The following is a 19,396-nucleotide window of genomic DNA, read 5'->3' as shown; positions in this document are numbered from 1 at the left end:
ATGAAGAGATTAACCACCGTAATTTTTGTTTGTTACTTTGATTTATCGGCCTAGCGGTGAAAAGTGATGTCCTTTTTAGTAGGGACATCTAAAGATTATGAAATTTTTATACAGATGGATAGAAGGTTAGAAGAAATGAAAGCCTACGAGCCTACTTCATGGTAGTAGGCTCGTGAGGAACAAAAATTTGGTATGTGATGGTAATGCTTCTAGACAAATTCTACCCGCTCATTTTCACCATCTTTCATTTCTTCTAACCTTCTATCCATCTGTATAAAAATTTCATAATCTTTAGATGTCCCTACTAAAAAGGACATCACTTTTCACCGCTAGGCCGATAAATCAAAGTAACAAACAAAAATTACGGTGGTTAATCTCTTCATAAAATTAAATAACTGTGGCCAAAAAGAAATAAAAAACACGACATCATAGCATCGGTGGTTGGTCACTATCAGACTATCGACCGTACCGTTTCGCATGCAAACCCCGCATGTAACGAATGCGAAGATAACAAACTGAGAAGACTTAAACATCGATAGATGCGTTTCTGAGTTAAAGGGAGCTTATCTGAGCGATCACATACCATCTTTTTGTTCGTCCGCACTACAAGTTCTCGCTTGTGGGGCGGACCACGCTAAGCCTACTAATGTGTGGTGGTAGATGCAACTCTATCTGTATCTACCACTTCATGGTAGTAGGCTCGTGAGGAACAAAAATTTGGTATGTGATGGTAATGCTTCTAGACAAATTCTACCCGCTCATTTTCACCATCTTTCATTTCTTCTAACCTTCTATCCATCTGTATAAAAATTTCATAATCTTTAGATGTCCCTACTAAAAAGGACATCACTTTTCACCGCTAGGCCGATAAATCAAAGTAACAAACAAAAATTACGGTGGTTAATCTCTTCATAAAATTAAATAACTTTGGCCAAAAAGAAATAAAAAACACGACATCATAGCATCGGTGGTTGGTCACTATCAGACTATCGACCGTACCGTTTCGCATGCAAACCCCGCATGTAACGAATGCGAAGATAACAAACTGAGAAGACTTAAACATCGATAGATGCGTTTCTGAGTTAAAGGGAGCTTATCTGAGCGATCACATACCATCTTTTTGTTCGTCCGCACTACAAGTTCTCGCTTGTGGGGCGGACCACGCTAAGCCTACTAATGTGTGGTGGTAGATGCAACTCTATCTGTATCTACCACTTCATGGTAGTAGGCTCGTGAGGAACAAAAATTTGGTATGTGATGGTAATGCTTCTAGACAAATTCTACCCGCTCATTTTCACCATCTTTCATTTCTTCTAACCTTCTATCCATCTGTATAAAAATTTCATAATCTTTAGATGTCCCTACTAAAAAGGACATCACTTTTCACCGCTAGGCCGATAAATCAAAGTAACAAACAAAAATTACGGTGGTTAATCTCTTCATAATATTGTAATTTATTTTTCGTATTTTGGATTGTGTATCCAGTTGCAGATTCTTGATTTTCTGGTCGAAGAATCATAAGAAATTATGATTGAAAAGCTGCTTTTATAACCTGGTTCAAATTTTGTTTTGCATTCCATTAAAAGAGACGTCATTTTAATAGTGAATTTAGATTACACAAGAGCTACAAAATTTGAATAATATATTCATGAATGAGGGCTCTAAAACTAGTTCAAAATATTCTGATCTGGAATTAGGATTGTGAAATCGGATTTTTGTACATTTCAGAAATCGTGTAGAAATTCGGATACAGATTCAAAGCTCAATTTTTGAATTCAGATTCAGAATGCAGATCAAAAATCGAGAAAAATATTTAGCCTGTAAATAATTTTTAAATTCTACAGAAATTATTGACGAATTCAAGAGGTCATGAGCTTAAGGTTGCTTGTAAATTAATTTTCCAGATTTTGAAAATTTTATTCAAAGGAAGTTTGTACACACAATTCAGCGGAAAATCACGGAATTGAAGCTCATTTGATATTAATTCAAATCTAAATATTTATTTTGTGTTATGCAAAAAACTCAAATTTCATTTAAAAATCATCCACAGGATTTTTGCTTTGGAATTGATTCTTTATGAAAAATCTTTGCTGTTTAAGAAACATGAACTTGATCTTCACCTAAAAAATCTTCACTAAATTTTATATTTTCTCTCGGTGTCTTGTTTAACATTATTAACACATTAAGGATCGCGAGAATTGTTGAATTTTGTAGAATGAGATATTATTATTAGATTCATTATGAATTCTATTCATAACATATGAATTATGCTTTTTAATGGAGTGTAAAACGAATTTTCTCGTTTTTTTAAAGCCAAATTTCAAACTAAAATCATAATTGGGTACATGTTTGCTTAAAGCAAATTTGATCCGAAATAATTTTATCTCTTATTTTTGTTTTTGAAAGTTTGGTTTATTCTCATCAAAGGTTAAAATCTTTGAATTTGCGAAAGATCTGGGAAGATTTGGCTTATATGATTTGAGTATGTTTTAAAATAAAAGTTATTGAAAATGAAAAATCATTTAGATACAAACATAATTTTTTTTAAATTTATTGTTGCATTCGTGCATTGTTGGCCAAAAAATATAAGTAAAAGTCAGTCACCAACACCCACCCTATGAGTCGGTTCTTCCTACGGCCCTGGTCCTGAGATACAACAGCAGTTCTACCAAAACCGGACTTTTTTTTTACTTTTACCATTTAAATTGAAATATGTCAGAAATTACGCAACGCCTATCATAGAAATAATTTATAGTGATTTCTTAAATATGAAAGATCTATCAAATATTACGCCCGGTAAAATCTTCCAGGCAAAATACGATTTTAAGAGAACTTTGGACGATTGTTTGGATATGTTTGGTGGAGTGAAAATATATTGTTACCAGGATTACACCAATAACTTTTTTTTTCAAAAATTTTACATTATGTAAACTTTGTTTTCCAGAAATTATCATGGAGCCACGCAGAGAGATAGGGCAATAAATATCAATTTGACAAAGTTCATGTATCAGAGTTACACCGTTGAAGAAAAAGTTTAGATTGATGTGATGAGGGTTTTCGAAAACTTTGAACTCTTTGAGGCACCCCTAAATAAAGTTTGATTTAGCTAAAATTTTGCACAATTCAGCTGTTTCAGCCAATCTTCAAAATGTATTATGGTCGGTTTTCGAAATTTTGTCATGACATTTTTCTCATACATGCATTGCCACCCTACTATGCATACTGTAAAAGTGGCTCCACAGAGGCTTCTAAACCATAATTCGCATACAAGTCTATTGTTTCTGCGATATTTGTGCGACTTGGTACTTTTTGGTTACACTTGATATGCAAAACCTCACCAGCACAAGAATATACCCCCTCCAAAGTATAAGCTCATCTTAAATCCGAGTCCCTAAGACTCGAATGAGCACTCAGTGTTTTCAAAAGTCTCTAAAAAAAGTACAAAAAACTACCGAGACAAACTCAAATCATGAGAATAATACTGCTAGCCATCCATCTCATCGAGTTTTATCGAAAATAGAACATTATTGGGTAGCATTTTCTGCGAATTTCTTCTTATTTACTTTAGTTATCTTTGAATTTCCAAGCATGGCTACCTTGATGCCTTTTATAGAACAACCAGTAAATATGTGTCATATGCAAAGCAAGCTTTCTATATTAGAAGCCTCACTCATGGTTGCTTGAATCTTCATAGTAAATCCGGTTGCTTTGATGCATCATATGCTGCAGTATTCAAGAGCTGGAATTATTCTGAAATAATGTCTATCGTTAGAAAAAACAAATTTTGGAACGCAATGAAAATATGTTAAAGAAATATATACCTAACATTTATGGTTGAATCTATGATACATTTATCAAAAAGCAGGAACGGGATGCCATAGTCAAGTCATGAACCAAAAATTGCGACTAGTGACAAATTTTTTTCCTCACATGTCGTTAGTTTGAGATTCTTCGAAATGAAAGCATGCTATGAATTGATTGTTTTGTTGAAGAACGATTTTTCCATCATGTCATTGATCATTCTGATCTAGAATATCTCGGTCATGACATGATGGTTTATTTGGATCATGAGAAAGATCACCAGTGCGATTTTTGGCAATTCAAGGATCTTTTGATTGTCAAGTATTTTATCAACATGCTATACTATCACAAAGCTAGCAATAGTACCTAGCTATATCTATATATAGGGGAGAGTAAGGTAACGTGGGCCACTCTAAATATCACAGCTGTGTGTTGAGATAAAAATCTCAATCCAACTGTCATCGTCGTCGCTTTGAGTAAGCATGTTTTTCTATATGTTGTTTACTTATGTACGTATCATATGCTTCTTTTATTTAACTAGCCTAGAAAAAAGTACTTACATTATTAAACAAGTACCCGAAAAATTGCATCCGTCGTGGGAGACCTAAAGTACATAACAAAAATATGCTCATACCTTTATGATCTTAGTTTAGTCATTTTCTTTCACGTAGAAAAGGAATTTTTTAAGAAACATCAATAAGTCACATAAATGCAGCTTGTGGGGAATCGTGGGCTACATTTTGTGGGGTATCTTAGGCCATCTTTATTTTGGTGTATTTATACACATTCAGAATTCAAAATACGTTTTTCCTACCTGTATAATTTTCTCATCCGAAATAAAGGGTTGTGAAAAATATTTTGTCCATTTTTTCCAATGCGATAGAGACGAACATAATCTTATATATGTATATATATAAGGAATTTTGCCGAAACGTTCGCGAGCTAGCAATTAGTTTTAAATATTCGATTATACACAACTCATCAACTTTGCACATTATCTAGCCAATTTAGTTTAAATGGCCCACGTTTTCCCAAAGTTTTACAAAATCTAAAAAAAATATTTTTTTTTAACCGTCAGAACTCGGAAATATTAAGGATTTTAAAAAAATAAAAAAAATGCCAAATGACACCTTTAAAATGTAGAAAACCTTTCCATTTATTTTTTTTCTTTGTATCTTTTATAATAAAGAAATTTTGAAGCAAAAAAAAAGTGGCCATACGATACCCCACTCTCCTGAATGTTTGTTCGTCTGTCTGTTCCCTGACTCGGGAACTACTGAACCAATCATCGTGAAAATTGGTATCGGAGGGTTTTTGGGACCGGAGAGGGTTTCTATGATACTTACAAACCCTCCGACTTAATAGAGGGTGGGCTCCACTACAAAATTAATAAAATTTTTACACATTTCGAACAATTCTCAGGAGCTACGGAACCGGTCAACGTGAAACTTGATGTGTAGTCATTTTGAAGACCGTGTATGATTTCTATAATATTATCAAACCTCTCCGAATCCAAAAAGAGGGTGCTTCCATACAAAATTTACAAAAAATTGACACAATTCGAACAATTTTCGGGATCTTCTCAACCGACCAACGTGAGATTTTGTGTGTAGTCGTTTCAAGCAAGACCGGGAATGGTTTCTATAATACTTTCAAACCCTTCCTAATCTAAAAAGAGGGGAGGGGGGCTTCCATACAAAAATAGCAAAAATTTGACACAATGCGAGCAGTTTTCAGAAACTTTTTAAGCGATAAACGTGAAATTTGGTATTTGGCCGTTTTCAAGACCCGAAACAGTTTCTATGATACCTTCAAACCCTTCCAAATCCGAACATGGGGGGAGCTCCCATACAAAGTTAACAAAAGTTTGACAAAATTTAAACAATTTTCGAAGATTTTTTGTTCAAAACTGCATTTTTGAGCATTTTGACTTAATAAGATGATTGATCGAATCGACAAATAAGTTTTAACAAAATATAAGGGTACATTAATGAATGAAGACTCTCATATTCAATAAATGTAGCATACTTACATGTTATCATTATAGCAAATGTCTTAGTGTTTTCATAAAGTTTGGCACACGTTTTGATTATGTACAAATTTGCCTGTCTATAAATACTCCTCCAGCGGGCGGTTTTTTAAAAATTAAATTCAGGAATATTGAGAGAAGGTAGCGCCGAAAGTTTACTCTGGTATAACTCATATTTTCAAGAAAAACACATCTAAGAAAAAATTGAAACCAATTTGGTTTGGAATATGTTGTAAGGCCACTATTTAATCATGCTATGAGTTTTCTTGATGTTTTTTTTTATAGACTGAAATGTGTATTATTTTTGATATTGTTATTCAATGCATTGACATGCTTTATAAATAACGAACAAAAATAATAATTTTCCCCTTTCAAAAAATTTATTTGGTATTTAATGGCAGTTCACCTCATTGTCATAGTTTGAATCTTTCATGGTGTACCATATGAATTTCTTATTTGAACAATTAACCTCAAATAAACCATTGTCATATTCGTTATTACTTAATTCCAAAGAAAGATTGTGGTTTGGTTTGAAAAATACTATTTTTGTTAGTTGAATTTTATCAATGATTCAAAACTAAACTGGTTTCAACATTTATAATCAAAATTTTGAACTTTTCTCAATTTTTGCAAATTTAAGTAGGTAAGAACATTTTTAATAACTTCGATCTTCTGAATTAAAGCAAAACCACTCCGACAACTTTTTTAGTATCAGTCTTAAAGAACAATATTTTTTTTAGAATTCTATGTCATTGAAGATAAAAAAAATCTGCAGATTTTTCTTAATTCAGGAAATTTTTCTTATAATAACAGATTATTGGAAATAGTGACGTCACAGCCGCTATCAATACTTAAGCAGGGCTGCCTTGGCACTACCTCCTTAAAATATTTCTTGGATTAATGGATTGATTTATTGTATTGAAGATCCCTCCTATTTTTTTTACTAAAGGATGGCTCTTTCAACCTTCAAACCTTCAAGTTACGTTGAGACTCAAGGCAATCTAGAAACTGAGATGCCAGAAACAATTATCGGCTTTTGAATAGTGTTGAAGTTTAATTTAAAAACAAGTTAATTTTGATCATAATAATTTTAACGAAATCATTTTTTCATGGAAAGGGTAGCAAAGCATACCAGGTCAGTTAGTAATATATAAAACTAGCTGACCCGGTGTGCTTTGCTACACCTTTCAAAATAAAATGAAATTTTCAGAAATTATACAAATTTTTATTGTTTTATTGGCATTATTTTAAATCAAACTATGACATAATTCATAAGCAACCGCTATAAAATGAGAGCTGCAGCTGGAGTTGCGAATTGCAACGCAAAGATAACTTAAACTAATTTTCTGAATCTTGATCTATAAATTTGTGTTAAAGATCTGATAATTTTAATCTGTTTCCTTAAGCTTCACCCTATAAAAAGAGGGTCTCAAATAATTGTACGCAAACAATCTAACTTATAAAATATGGTTGTTTTTGCTTGAAATGTTCTGGATTTATGCTAAATACTGATAAGAGAGCCCCCCCCTGTCCTTCCCTTCACCCCCTGCTGAACAGAGATCGTGATCATTAATAATCATACCCATTTTTATTCGTTCCCAAAAATCCTCTTATATCAAATATAGTTCCATTGGTTAAAAAGTTTATAAGCTTTACTACAAAATGTATATGGAGCCTCCTCTTTTCTTCCCCTCTCTACACTGTAAAGCGTAAGGTTCTATAAAAACTGTAGAAACATATCTCGTAGCCAAATACCTTTCCATGCCATGTTTGTTTCCATTTGTTGGCTTCGTTATCATAAATTGAGAACTTATGCTAACAAAATTTAATTGAGCTCACCTCCCTCCTCCTATGTACCTGCTCACTGAATGGAGGATGGTGTGTTAGAAAATCAAAGAATCATACCAAAATGATTTTCCATGCTAAATTTTGTCCATTTCTCGGATTTTGTAACAAAAAAAAGTAAAATGTAAGCCTCCTCTACCCTTCCTATATTTCCAATTCTATCATCTTACTGCAAGAAAGGAATTGTTTCACATTGAAAAAGTATTTTTCGTACTCAAATACTTTTCGATGCCAAATTTGGTTTCATTTGCTCGATTAATTCTCGAGTTATGCAAAAAAAAAATTGTATGGAAGCCCCCCTTTACCCCTTTATATTTTTCCGCTGAAAAAAGGCGGGGCTTCAATTTATAACAGAAACATTTCTCTTATCCAAATACCTTCACATGCCAAATACAGTTCCCTTTGCTCGATCAACTCTCCAGTTATACTGAAAATTGTAAGGGAGACCTCTTCTCCCCTTTTTCATCCACCTCTTTGAAGGAGAGAGGGATACCAAATATTCACAGAAGCATTTCTCGTACCCAAAAACCGTTCCATGCCAAATTTGGTTCCATTTGCTGTTGTTCTTGAGTTATGCAGTAAAAATTGTATGAAACTCCCCTCCCTCTTCCCTTTCTCCCCGCTGGAAGAAGGAAGGGGTCTCAAACAATCATTAGAACATGTCACGTTCCCAAATGCCAGCCCATGCCAAGTTTGGTTCCATTTGCTTAATTAGTTTTTGAGTTATGTAAAAATATATAAAAAAGCCCCCCCCCCCCCCTGTTGAATCTCCCTACTGGAAAGAGGCACGGGTCTCAAATAATCATAGAAATATTTTCCGTATCCAAATACCCTCCCATGCCAAATTTGGTTCCATTTGCTTTATTAGTTTTTGAATTATGTAAAAAAATATTAAAGAGGCCCCCTCCCCCTTTCCACTGGAAAGAGGGACGGGTCTCAAATAATCATTGAAATAATTTTCGTATCCAAATACCTTCCCATGCCAAATTTGGTTCCGATATCTTGATTAGTTTTCGAGTTATATGAAAAAATGAAAAGTAGCCCCCCTCCCCCCTTCCTATCATCCCACTGAGAGGAGGGAGGGGTACCTAATATTTATAGAAATATTCCTCGTTCCCAAATACCACCCCATGCCAAATTTTATACCATTTGCTTGATTGGTTCTCGAGTTATGCAAAAAATTGTCTTTTGTTTTGGAGGCCCCTCCCTCCCTTCATGAGAGAGGGAGGGGTCTCAAACCACAATAGGAACCTTCCCCGGCCTCCAATACCTCCACCTGCCAAGTTTCACGCAAATCGGTTCAGTAGTTTCCGAGTCTATAGGGAACAGACAGACAGACAGACAGACAGACAGACAGACAGAAATCCATTTTTATATATATACTTAGATGGAAATAAATTTCATTCATTGCCCACTCTTCTCATACGTGAAATTTATTCACCCATGTGAATAATCGAAGTATTTTCATTCACGTGATTGGAATTTTCTGTCATGATGACATGATCCACGACTGATATTTTTTTTCTTTGCCATAGTGATCCAAAATAAATTTCGCTATGAATATGAATGAATTAATATTTTAAAGCTTGTCAATATGAAATAAATATATAGGGTGGTGGTATTTTTGTATCACTCAGTGTAAGAATTAATTGATGACCCTATTCAATAAGTTCGAATACACTTTTTAACCAAACGGTATGGTAAAGCCGTAGCATTTACATCAAACTTTTTTTTTGAGTTATTTTGTGCTATTCTCAGACAAACTATTCCTGGTGTCGAAGAATAATTTTTATTAAGTTTTCGGTTTTATCAGCCTTTTCACACCACAAGTACTGGTACAGGCAAAAAATCCAATTAATTATATAAATAGTTTAGGTACAGGTCACCTATTCTGCCTTCTTTGGTCAAATTCTTATGATATTTGATGATGTCGAGAATAATTCCTTAACTCGTTTCATATAAAATATATTTTCTCATATTATGTGTGAAATGTCGAAAAAGTAGCTACGTGCTAGCTGATTTTTATCAAAAAGCTTATCAACGTGATGGAGCATAGAATAATTGCACATCATAAATAGATGAAAATCATTCAATATGTGCTTGTGTAACCTTGTATTCAGTTTAAATTTGTCATTAATGGATATTTTGGCTAATTTTGCATGTAGTGTTTATTTTTACAGGTCATTTTACACAGAGTAATACAGGTTTTTGGAAATATTGGCTCAAAATGAAAAGTGCCTTGCCCTTCAATTATAGCTCTCTTGGATTTGCTGTCTTAATCTCGTATTTCGCAGCTCAGACACAACTTGTATTCGGACGTCTTCACGTGTAGGTACGCATCATCATCATCATCGAATCAATATCATATCAATAAATTCGATTGTAAAATATTGTCCCCAAACACGAATGATAACACGAGGGCCTCCCGCACATCCAGCAACGCGTTTGGACAATGGCTGAATCAGCAGCCAGTCGACCCCCAGGCTTAATTGACTTAGTGCTGTCGCGAATCGATCAAACCATCAATCGGTCGGGCTCAAAGCGTGTCCGTCGGACTAAGAAAGCAACGAGTGTGACTAACCAAAAACCATCATCATCACCACATTCCGGGTTGCGTAAAATATAGGCCAGATTCGCCAATCAATGAGAGGCAGTTTAATTTAACTACAAGGGATTGAGGGAAGCAAATGTGAAAACGGTGTCGTTTTTGGCCGATGATTGAACGGCTCGTGTCGTCGTTTTGTGAGGCCTCATGGATTAGCTAGTAAGTCCCCTCGGGTTGGGTCGAGTAGTGAGAGTGAAAGTGAATTCGTGTTATTGGTGTAATTAGTTTTCGGTTGCACCGATTCCTGGATGAAGAAAAAAAGTTGTACTCAATATAGGAAAATTTGATTCCTAGGTCAGTTGATGGCCTGGATTAGTTCCAGCTTGGCTCAATCTCTGCGAAGGGCTTTTAATATTTTTTTTTATCGGACTGAATAAGTTTATTAATTAAACCTCGAAAACTGCCCTTCAATGGGGCAACTAATTTCACCAATCGTAATCGTCATCATTCATCGAAACCCATGGCAACTAGCCTTATTCGAGCAGGCCATGATCGGTCAGTGGAGGTTTGCTGTTGGACTAGGGATGCATGCAGCAGTCAATAGTAATAGAGATTGATTTGTTTTTCGCTGTTCTGCGAATTCCAATCCGGTCACAGGTCACTTGATTCTTTTCGAAAGTGGTAAACCGATTAATATTTGCTCGAACGATTTTTCTGTTGCTCGCAATTCCGACATGAAAGCTAGCTGTTGTTTCCTTGGCAACGGGGTATTTTGTGATGCTTTTTTCTAATGGTCGAAATCGGAATGATGTTCAAGTATGGAAATTTATGGTTCAGTTAAGAGAATTCTGTTCTAAACTTTTCAGGAAAGATTTTTATTATTATTTGTTCATATTATTATACAATTTTGCAATAGAGACAATGATAATTTCATACGAAATGAACTCTACTACATCATTTATCATCTCAGTTGTTATTAAAAAAAAGAACAATAACATCTTTTATTTGTAGATTTTGATAAAATCTCTCAAGAGATATCCGTAATTATTCATCAAAAAACAACAACAACGAAGCATCCACTCGTTTCAATTATCTATTCGTTGGGTTTTCCAATCGAATTCCATCTGTTTGGTCGATTATCGAGTACTTGTATGGAATTCCCAAAAAAGCCCTGGTAGCAAAGGTTGTTTGTTATTATGGAGAAACAAATCAATATAGATTAGTCATTAAGATTTATTATAAGATGTATGTTATCTTTCAGGTACAAGGTACAATGTACAAGGTTATACCGTTGTATTATACCATCAAACGAAATATCGGGCAACCGCGGGGTTAGATGCAACATTTGTATACCGCAGTACACATTAAATTTTTAATTTTCTATAATATAATTTTATTATCATATGCTTCTAAAATGTTAATAACATTGTTTGTCTTGCCTAAGACCATTTTTTTAAAGTGTTTATATAAAATCAATAATTATTACTCCTTAATGTATGCAGCACATTTATGCATTTTATTATACCAGCTTTAGTGACAAAAGGTGTTAAATTTGGTTCGGACAAAACCAAAAATACTACAATTAGTTATAATACCTTCATAACACCAGTATGGATAATTTTTCATGGCTTTTCATTAAATTTTGCATTTAAATCAATGTTTCTCTCTGACACGCGAGTCCGCAGATTTAGCAATGTTTCTCTGGGCATTTGAAAAACATATGTTTTGGGTAATCAAAAATATTCGAAGAAACTAATAATATTTCTGATAACGCCGTATGATTATCTGTGTGCATTCCTTTTTAAAAGCAACCAGCTGACCCGGTAAACTTCGTTTTACCTTTAACTTAATAAATCGTTATAAATGTTTAACTTCATCTACACGTCCCTAACTTCTCCGTGTTTGTGAATCAATTTTTAAGATCGTCATCTTAAAAATGTTCGAGTTGTGTCCCTTTTAGGTTTAATTTGTATGGGAACCACCCTTCTATAAAAAGTGAGATTCTTAAAACCATTATAAAAACCACCTTTGACCCGAAAAACCCTCGGACTTTAAATTTCACTTCATTCCGACCGTCCATCTATACGTGAAGGTTAATGTGACATTATTGTATGTATGAGAAAAATTTCAAGATCGAATTTTGAAAACCGATCATATACATTTTGTAGATTGGCCCAAAAAACTGACCTGTGCAACATTTCAGCTCAATCGGATTTGATTCAGGGGTGCTTCAAAGCGCTCAAGTGGCTCAAGGTTCGGTTTTTTTTTACCTCTAAAAATCACCAGAGGAGGACCTAAAGAAATCGAAATTTTAATTTTGATGCCAATTAAAACGATGAGATCAGTTGTATTCTCGAAAAAAAATGTTTAGCTAAAATTTGCTTTTCAAGGTTTTTAGGAAAACGGTCGGTTATCTGTCCCAAAAATTCCCAGAAAGTCGTTTTTTTACCCAAAAATTTGTTTTTGAGCTAACACCAGATCTAAAATTTCATGCATTTCAAAGTGATTTGGCATCAAAATTAAAAATTCATTTTTTTTAGATTTCCTTTGATTTCCCCTAGAGTGTCCTACCCAGGATTTCCCGGGAATAAAAAAATTCCGGGAATTCCGAAAACAATAAAATGTTAAATTACTAAAAATTTCCGCGATCTACATTGGAAAAATTGGGAATAAAAAAATATCCCCGGGTATTCCTGAAATTAATAAAAAGTTAAAGCAGGGTTGGCATAATTCAACGTCATTAGTCAAATGACTGTGACTGTTGAGCCTCTTGGTCCGTCAAACTCATTTGACTGTTCCTTAACGACCAGTCACTTCGTTTGCCGGTCATTCATTCCCCAGTCATTTGAAGCTAAAATATTAACCTAGTCAAGCAATCGCATTCAACCGACCGATGACGAAAAAGAAACGCATTTATTATTATTGTTGCTCCTGCCAGCAAGCCGAAGACGACCGAAGAGGAACAAGAAAAGCATTTATTATTATTAGCTGCGTTCAATCGTAAGTAGCGATTGGTTTCGACTAGTTTCTGTCAAGTGGTCGTTGTTCAACGGGCTCATGTTTTGGTCGAAACATGTCTGGTCGTTGTTCAACGGAGCAAGTTGAATTCGATCGAAACTAGTCGAAACCGATCCAGCTCGGAAACAGGATTCATTTCTACCACACTAACACACATGCAGCGTGTGTGTCAGACAGAGAGCAAGTTTTTGTTTCGTTCTCGCCATTTCATTTTCGTCAAGTGATCTGGGTCTGGCTGGATGTTTGGATTCAGTCGGCAGTCGGCTCTGTGTGTTTCGAGTCGATTGTCGCTGTGCTAACTCTTCCTGCAATTATTCCTGTGCTGTGCGGTAGAAGACGTTTGCACTTGCCCCGGGGGGAATGAATGAAATAAAAACTTGTCATAAAGTTATCTTATTTATGAGAAATTTAATGGTTTTACCTCACGAATGCGTTTGAAACAAGTCCACGCAATTTTTGTTATTCATCTTTTGTTTGCGGACGGCTAAGACCAAGATGGTCTACTAATGTGAACACGTCCACAAAAAGCAAACCGCCAAACTGTCGCGGAACTCTGCAATAAATTCAGATTGTCCCATCATCGCTTGTTCAGTCTCATTTAATATTACGAAATTTTTTATTTCAATACATTTAAGGATTCCATGCATATAAGCTTGTTTTCTAGCCCGTTACGATACGCGTCTCAATTTTCGCGTGATCTGTTTCGGTCTGTCTAGAAATTCGTGTGCAAAACGCACAAAACACGCATTAGTATTGATGTAAGTATGTTCAACGGACGACCTGGTTGAAATCAGTCGAAGTCAATTGGGATTGGGCCTGCTAAAAAGAATAAAGCTTGCTCTTTACTCTTACACAGATTTCCATAAGAATGACAGCTAATCGGAGTGAATTTGGAGTGAAGGCTATTTCTCTCTCTGTTTAACACACGAGAAATCGTATACCAGGACTGCGAGCGCGCCCATCGCCCATTGGAAAGAGACAAATTACCAACTGTCAAAATCCATTCCTACTTGTTTCGACCTATTTCAACCTGTTTCGACTAACTTCCATTGAGCACACATATTGTTGCTCCTGCCAGCAAGCTCGTTTTCAGTTTTTTATTGCTATTGTTGCTCTCTGCCAGCAAGTCGTTCAATTGGGATTGGGCCTGCTAAAAAGAATAAAGCCTGCTCTTTACTCTTAAACAGATTTCCATAAGAATGACAGCTAATCGGAGTGAAATTGGAGTGAAGGCTATTTCTCTCTCTGTTTAACACACGAGAAATCGTATACCGGGACTGCGAGCGCGCCCATCGCCCATTAGTTGTACCTGCCGTCAGCAGCCGATCGAAGTGTGAAGAGATTTGCCAGTCACTGTCAGGAGAAATTTTGACCATGTGTAGGAGCTTCGCCAGTCGATGATGTAGAAATGTTGATTGTTGTCGTGCTTTATCCGTCATGCGAGTAGTGAGGCTCCGTCAATTGAGAACAGTGCCAGTCGTTTGATGAAACAAAACTAGTCGGGTCAAGCGTGACGGGCGAAATTTACCATCACTGAGTTAAAGTACTAAAAATTTACACGATCTAGATTGTAAAAATTGATCAATTCGAAAAAGGAAATGATTGTTTAAAAAAATAATATACACCGTCTTAGCCGATTTAGGGTTCATGGAAGTAGTTTGTAGTTATTTTTTATATATGGCTTAGACTTAAATTTTTTTTCTTAAAACTTGTTAATACATTGAATTTGATAAAATATGTTTTTTAATTCGGAAACTTAGTGAAAAAAAGAAAAACGCCAAAGAATCTAACAATTCCAATAAGGAAACGCTACGAAAAGAATCTGAATGTTCTATTTTGCAATACTCATCATTTAAAACTTCCGTTTCACATACTGTTGACGGAAAAAGTTTATTTAAACAAGCAAATGTATGCTATTCAATTATACATTTGCTTATTACTTTCTGTTTTTGCCTTTGGTAAACATCAGATGCCTGCTGCTGACACACTAACTACACTTATGTAAACACATGTAGTTTTTAGATGTGTTATATTTATTTGAGTATCACACAATACATGATGAAAATATAGATGAATTAACTATATTTATAGTTCAATCATACATTTGTCATACATTTGAAGTTGAATCTATTATATTAACAATTTAATCAATTATACAATTACAGTTGAATATATTATATTCATACTTTATTGAGTTAAGTCAATCATCAGTTTGAAATTGAGTCTATTATATTAAAAGTTGAATGCGAAAACATCAACTACGTATTGATGATTGGTATAGCCAGCTGAAATAATTAGATCAATAGTCGTCTTTTTTCTTCGTGCTGAAAAAGGATTGTCACATTTCCCGATTCCTGAGAATGCTGAAATGGCTGGGAAATGGACAGCCCCCTCTGATGATTTTTGAAATTTGTAAAGTTGATTTGTGAACAAAAATAATTATTTCGAGTTAACACCAAATTTCGATGTTTATGAATTTTAAGTCATCAAACTTAAAATTTCGATTTTTCCGATTTCTTCCCCCCCTTTGGTAATTTTTGAGGTTCAAAAAACCGAAACTTTGAGCACTTTCAGGCAGTCCAGAATTAGCGCTCACTCCAGAATTGAGCTAAAAATTTGGCACAGGTCAGTTTTTTGAGCCAATCTACAAAAATGTATATGGTCGGTTTGCGAACTTCGACATGACCCATTTGAGGTGATGGTGTTACAATGAAAACGCCTCCATTTTTCTATATAGTAGTATGGGATTTGACCTGAACGAACGCATTGGAGGCGCATTTTGGTGCTTTTATTGGAAAAATTCAATGTTGTAGGTAGTGGAAATTGCAAAAATTGCCAAAGTGAACTGCGAGCCACTTTAAAGGGAAAAATGAAAAGCACGTTTTGGTCAAGAAAATTGTTTTGTGCGAAATCATCTTATGTGTGTTGGTTTTTTCGTTTTTAATAGTTCTTGGGCTTGTTAAGAAGTGATATTTGGAAAATTTAATGATAAACAACGTTCTCATGGCTGAAAGCTTCATGTTGCGGATTGTACATATTTTTTACAAATCCAAATCAGCCAAACTGAACCAAATCCCTTGAATTTTCAAAGTGGAGTGGTAGAATTTTAACGTTTAATATTAACGTTTCGCTTTTAAAATGTGTGAATTTTGAATGGCTCGGTTTACTCTGGCTCAACGAAAAAAAAATCAATTTTTAAAGCATCAGCCGTATTCCTTGTGTGCTGCTTATAAAGCGCCTATATTTTGGTTCGACCAGAGTGAATTGAGTGCAAACATATCGTTATTAAAATTCAGCTTTCTGCTAAATGGGCAATCATTAATCGACCAGTATAATCTGGATGCGTTCATAAGAGTTCAAATGTTTTAACGACTCATGAACAAATAAAATATCTAATGAAATGGTATTAATTGGTAGGGCTGTGATCTTTGAACTCAATTCTCCCGAAATCAAGTTTATGGCGTTCAGTTCGGTCTGGTCGAATCCCAACCATATAAGACAAGATAAGATTAAAGTTGAACAATGTTGCATGATACCCTAGTTGGCGGGATTTTTTTTGGAATTTAATTCGGTCATTTTAGTGGGCTGTGCCCAACCTGTGTACACTTTTGAGAAGTTTTATTTTTATTTTTTATTTTAATTTTTTTTAAGGAATTTGACCGCAAGCTGTCATTCTTCCCAAAAAACCCACTTTTGTGAAGGTTACGCATGTCACTATTGCACGTCCGAGTAAAAAACAGGATAATAAACATAAACGAATTATTTATCCTAAAGCATGGATCATCTTAAAACTGGACGCACTGTTTATTATACCACAGCGCTCCAAGTTGTCGGATCTGGAATGTTTTGACAGTAGGTACTTTGTTTTGGAATGTTTCCTCTATCAGTGCTCGAAAATTCATTACGATTCGTTTTGTTTCAAAAAAGTTACACGTGATGGAAGCCGCTAGATGAAAGTAAACGGGGTGGATTTTGTCGAAAAGGACTTCAACCCATCCAACTGCTCTCAATTCGGCCCTATCGAAAAATATTGGGCAATTGTCAAGCAGAAGATGAAGAAGAATGGTAGCACGACTCGAGCGGGATGCAACAGAGATGAAGAGATGATGGAACAAAATGGCCGCTGGGTTCAGCGAACAGGGTGTCCAAACTATGATGAGTGGTATTCCACTAAAAGTTCGAAATTTCACCAAAACCGCATCGGAATATTTTTTTAATTATTTTTCCTTCAAAGTGCAATAGAAACCTACATTTTAAGTACAAAACATTTCCATTTCGTTTACATAGCTCCGAGATATACCCGTTTTAACGCGACCAGATTTAAGATGATCCATGCTTTAGCCAATATGCGTCGCTTAAATTGTATGAAGTGACGTCACTTTTGTTATGGTAACTATGTTTACGAAGAATAAACTTCACTACTACCTCTGCAACCTTTTTTTTCTCATCACCTCTCTTTACACCTCATTGGGCTGGAACGTAAGAACTTTCACTACACAATACGACGCTTAACGTTCTTACTAACTGAACGAAGGATTATGTTTTGATAAAAAAAAAATATTTTAAGAAATGTTGTCAACTTTTTGTGTTTATTTAACATTTTCCGATTTTTTTCGGATATCACCTGGACTTCAGGGAACCACGAATCCGTCCTGGGGATGTGTCATCCCTAGTCACTACATAAAATGAAGCAGTGGTACGTTTGCGGATGCTTCAATATACAGAACAGTATGGTTTGGGTTTTGGCTGAGTTGATTTTTTTTTTCTATTTCTAAGCGTGGTCTTATTTCCTTGACGACAATTGCAGTGCCATCCTCCAAAAGGAAGAACACACAGCCATTCACCGAGAATAGGGATGTCGGATATGTAGGTACGTACAAGCTATATTGTAGAGAACTCATTGGACTGCCTTGCGGAATACCAGTCTGGTTTCAAAATATGCTTGATAACCTTTGCTGAAGAATTATTTTTAACGGATGTGTTAAAAAAAAATCAAACAACTTGAAAGAAGGTTTTTACACACGTTCATCATGCCAGAAATTGATAGAGGCTTTTCGAATCCTAACAAAGCCACGGCAGTATTTGCTCGAACTTAAAAACTTAACTGTTATGACAGTTGTTTTAGTTTTTGAAGTTTGATAAGAATTCTTTTAAAACTAGCTTCTCGAAAACTTTTTCCAACGCCGAGAGAAGGCTGATGGTCGATAGCTTGATTTGAATAGGTCTATAGCGCTGAGCTGCACAAAGGGAATAAAGGTGCAGCTGCTTGATCTAGGGGTGGAGACAAACTGTGATAAACTTACCCCACACAGAAACACATAGGATGCACTTCTCGTCAACCACAGCGATTACCCGGTTTAGGTCCTCTAGAACCCGATCTATTTTCTCCTCGTCCACAAGCGGCGGGTTTCCAATTAAGAGCTTTTCAACGAACCTCCTTCACATCTTTTTGCAGGGTATCTTCACTTATGCTCCCGAATCTTGACATCTGCATATTGTCTTTTGATAACACCGGCGATGTAATTCCTCGTTTCAGAACAAGTTCAGCCAGATTGCCAATCCATGGTCTCACTAGTTGAACTGCTGATTCGAGCAATGTCCAATATTGATAGATCTGTTTATCTAAAAACCGATTCACAAAATTTTTGTGAGTACAAAATCCCGTTCAATTTGCCAGCCAGAGCTTTCTCATCAATTTATTTCTCTTACTTAAAGGCTTCAATTTTGTTGATATTTAACACATTACTGACCGGAGGCCTATTATATAATAGACTTTTGGTTGCCTGACTGTATTGCATTTATTAAAACAATTTAGATGCAACTTTACTTAAGCATGATTATTGCATTACTATTCTAATTTCTACGTGTCCCTTCAATCGAAAAACATTCTAGTGGTAGGTACCAGTGCAAAAAAAAACAAGTTTCGAGAAAACCGTAATGTTTGTTGTTTGGCCATTTTTCATAACTTTTTCGAAATTTTTTATTTTACTTTCGAGCGTTTAAGTATGTAATGAATTTCTAAAAATCTGAAAAAATAAAAAAATTAGTTTAATATACCGAGAATTGTCATTATAAACTGAAAATTTTGCACTGTCATTTATCAAAAACAACTGAGTATGGTCCCAAAAGTCGTCGATTGGTAATGTGTTAAGAAAAAA

General features: G+C 35.1%; 1 protein-coding gene across 1 annotated transcript in view; it reads left to right on the top strand.

Annotated features, from left to right (window-relative positions):
- LOC129743853 (sodium-dependent serotonin transporter) overlaps positions 1-19,396 on the top strand; it is a 110,281-nt gene that overhangs the window by 15,684 nt on the left and 75,201 nt on the right. The window lies entirely within an intron of this gene.

Source organism: Uranotaenia lowii, chromosome 2 (genome assembly GCF_029784155.1).
Source record: "Uranotaenia lowii strain MFRU-FL chromosome 2, ASM2978415v1, whole genome shotgun sequence".
NCBI lineage: Eukaryota > Metazoa > Arthropoda > Insecta > Diptera > Culicidae > Uranotaenia > Uranotaenia lowii.
Note: the sequence above shows the minus strand (reverse complement) of the source record. Positions and strands in the feature narration are given on the sequence as shown.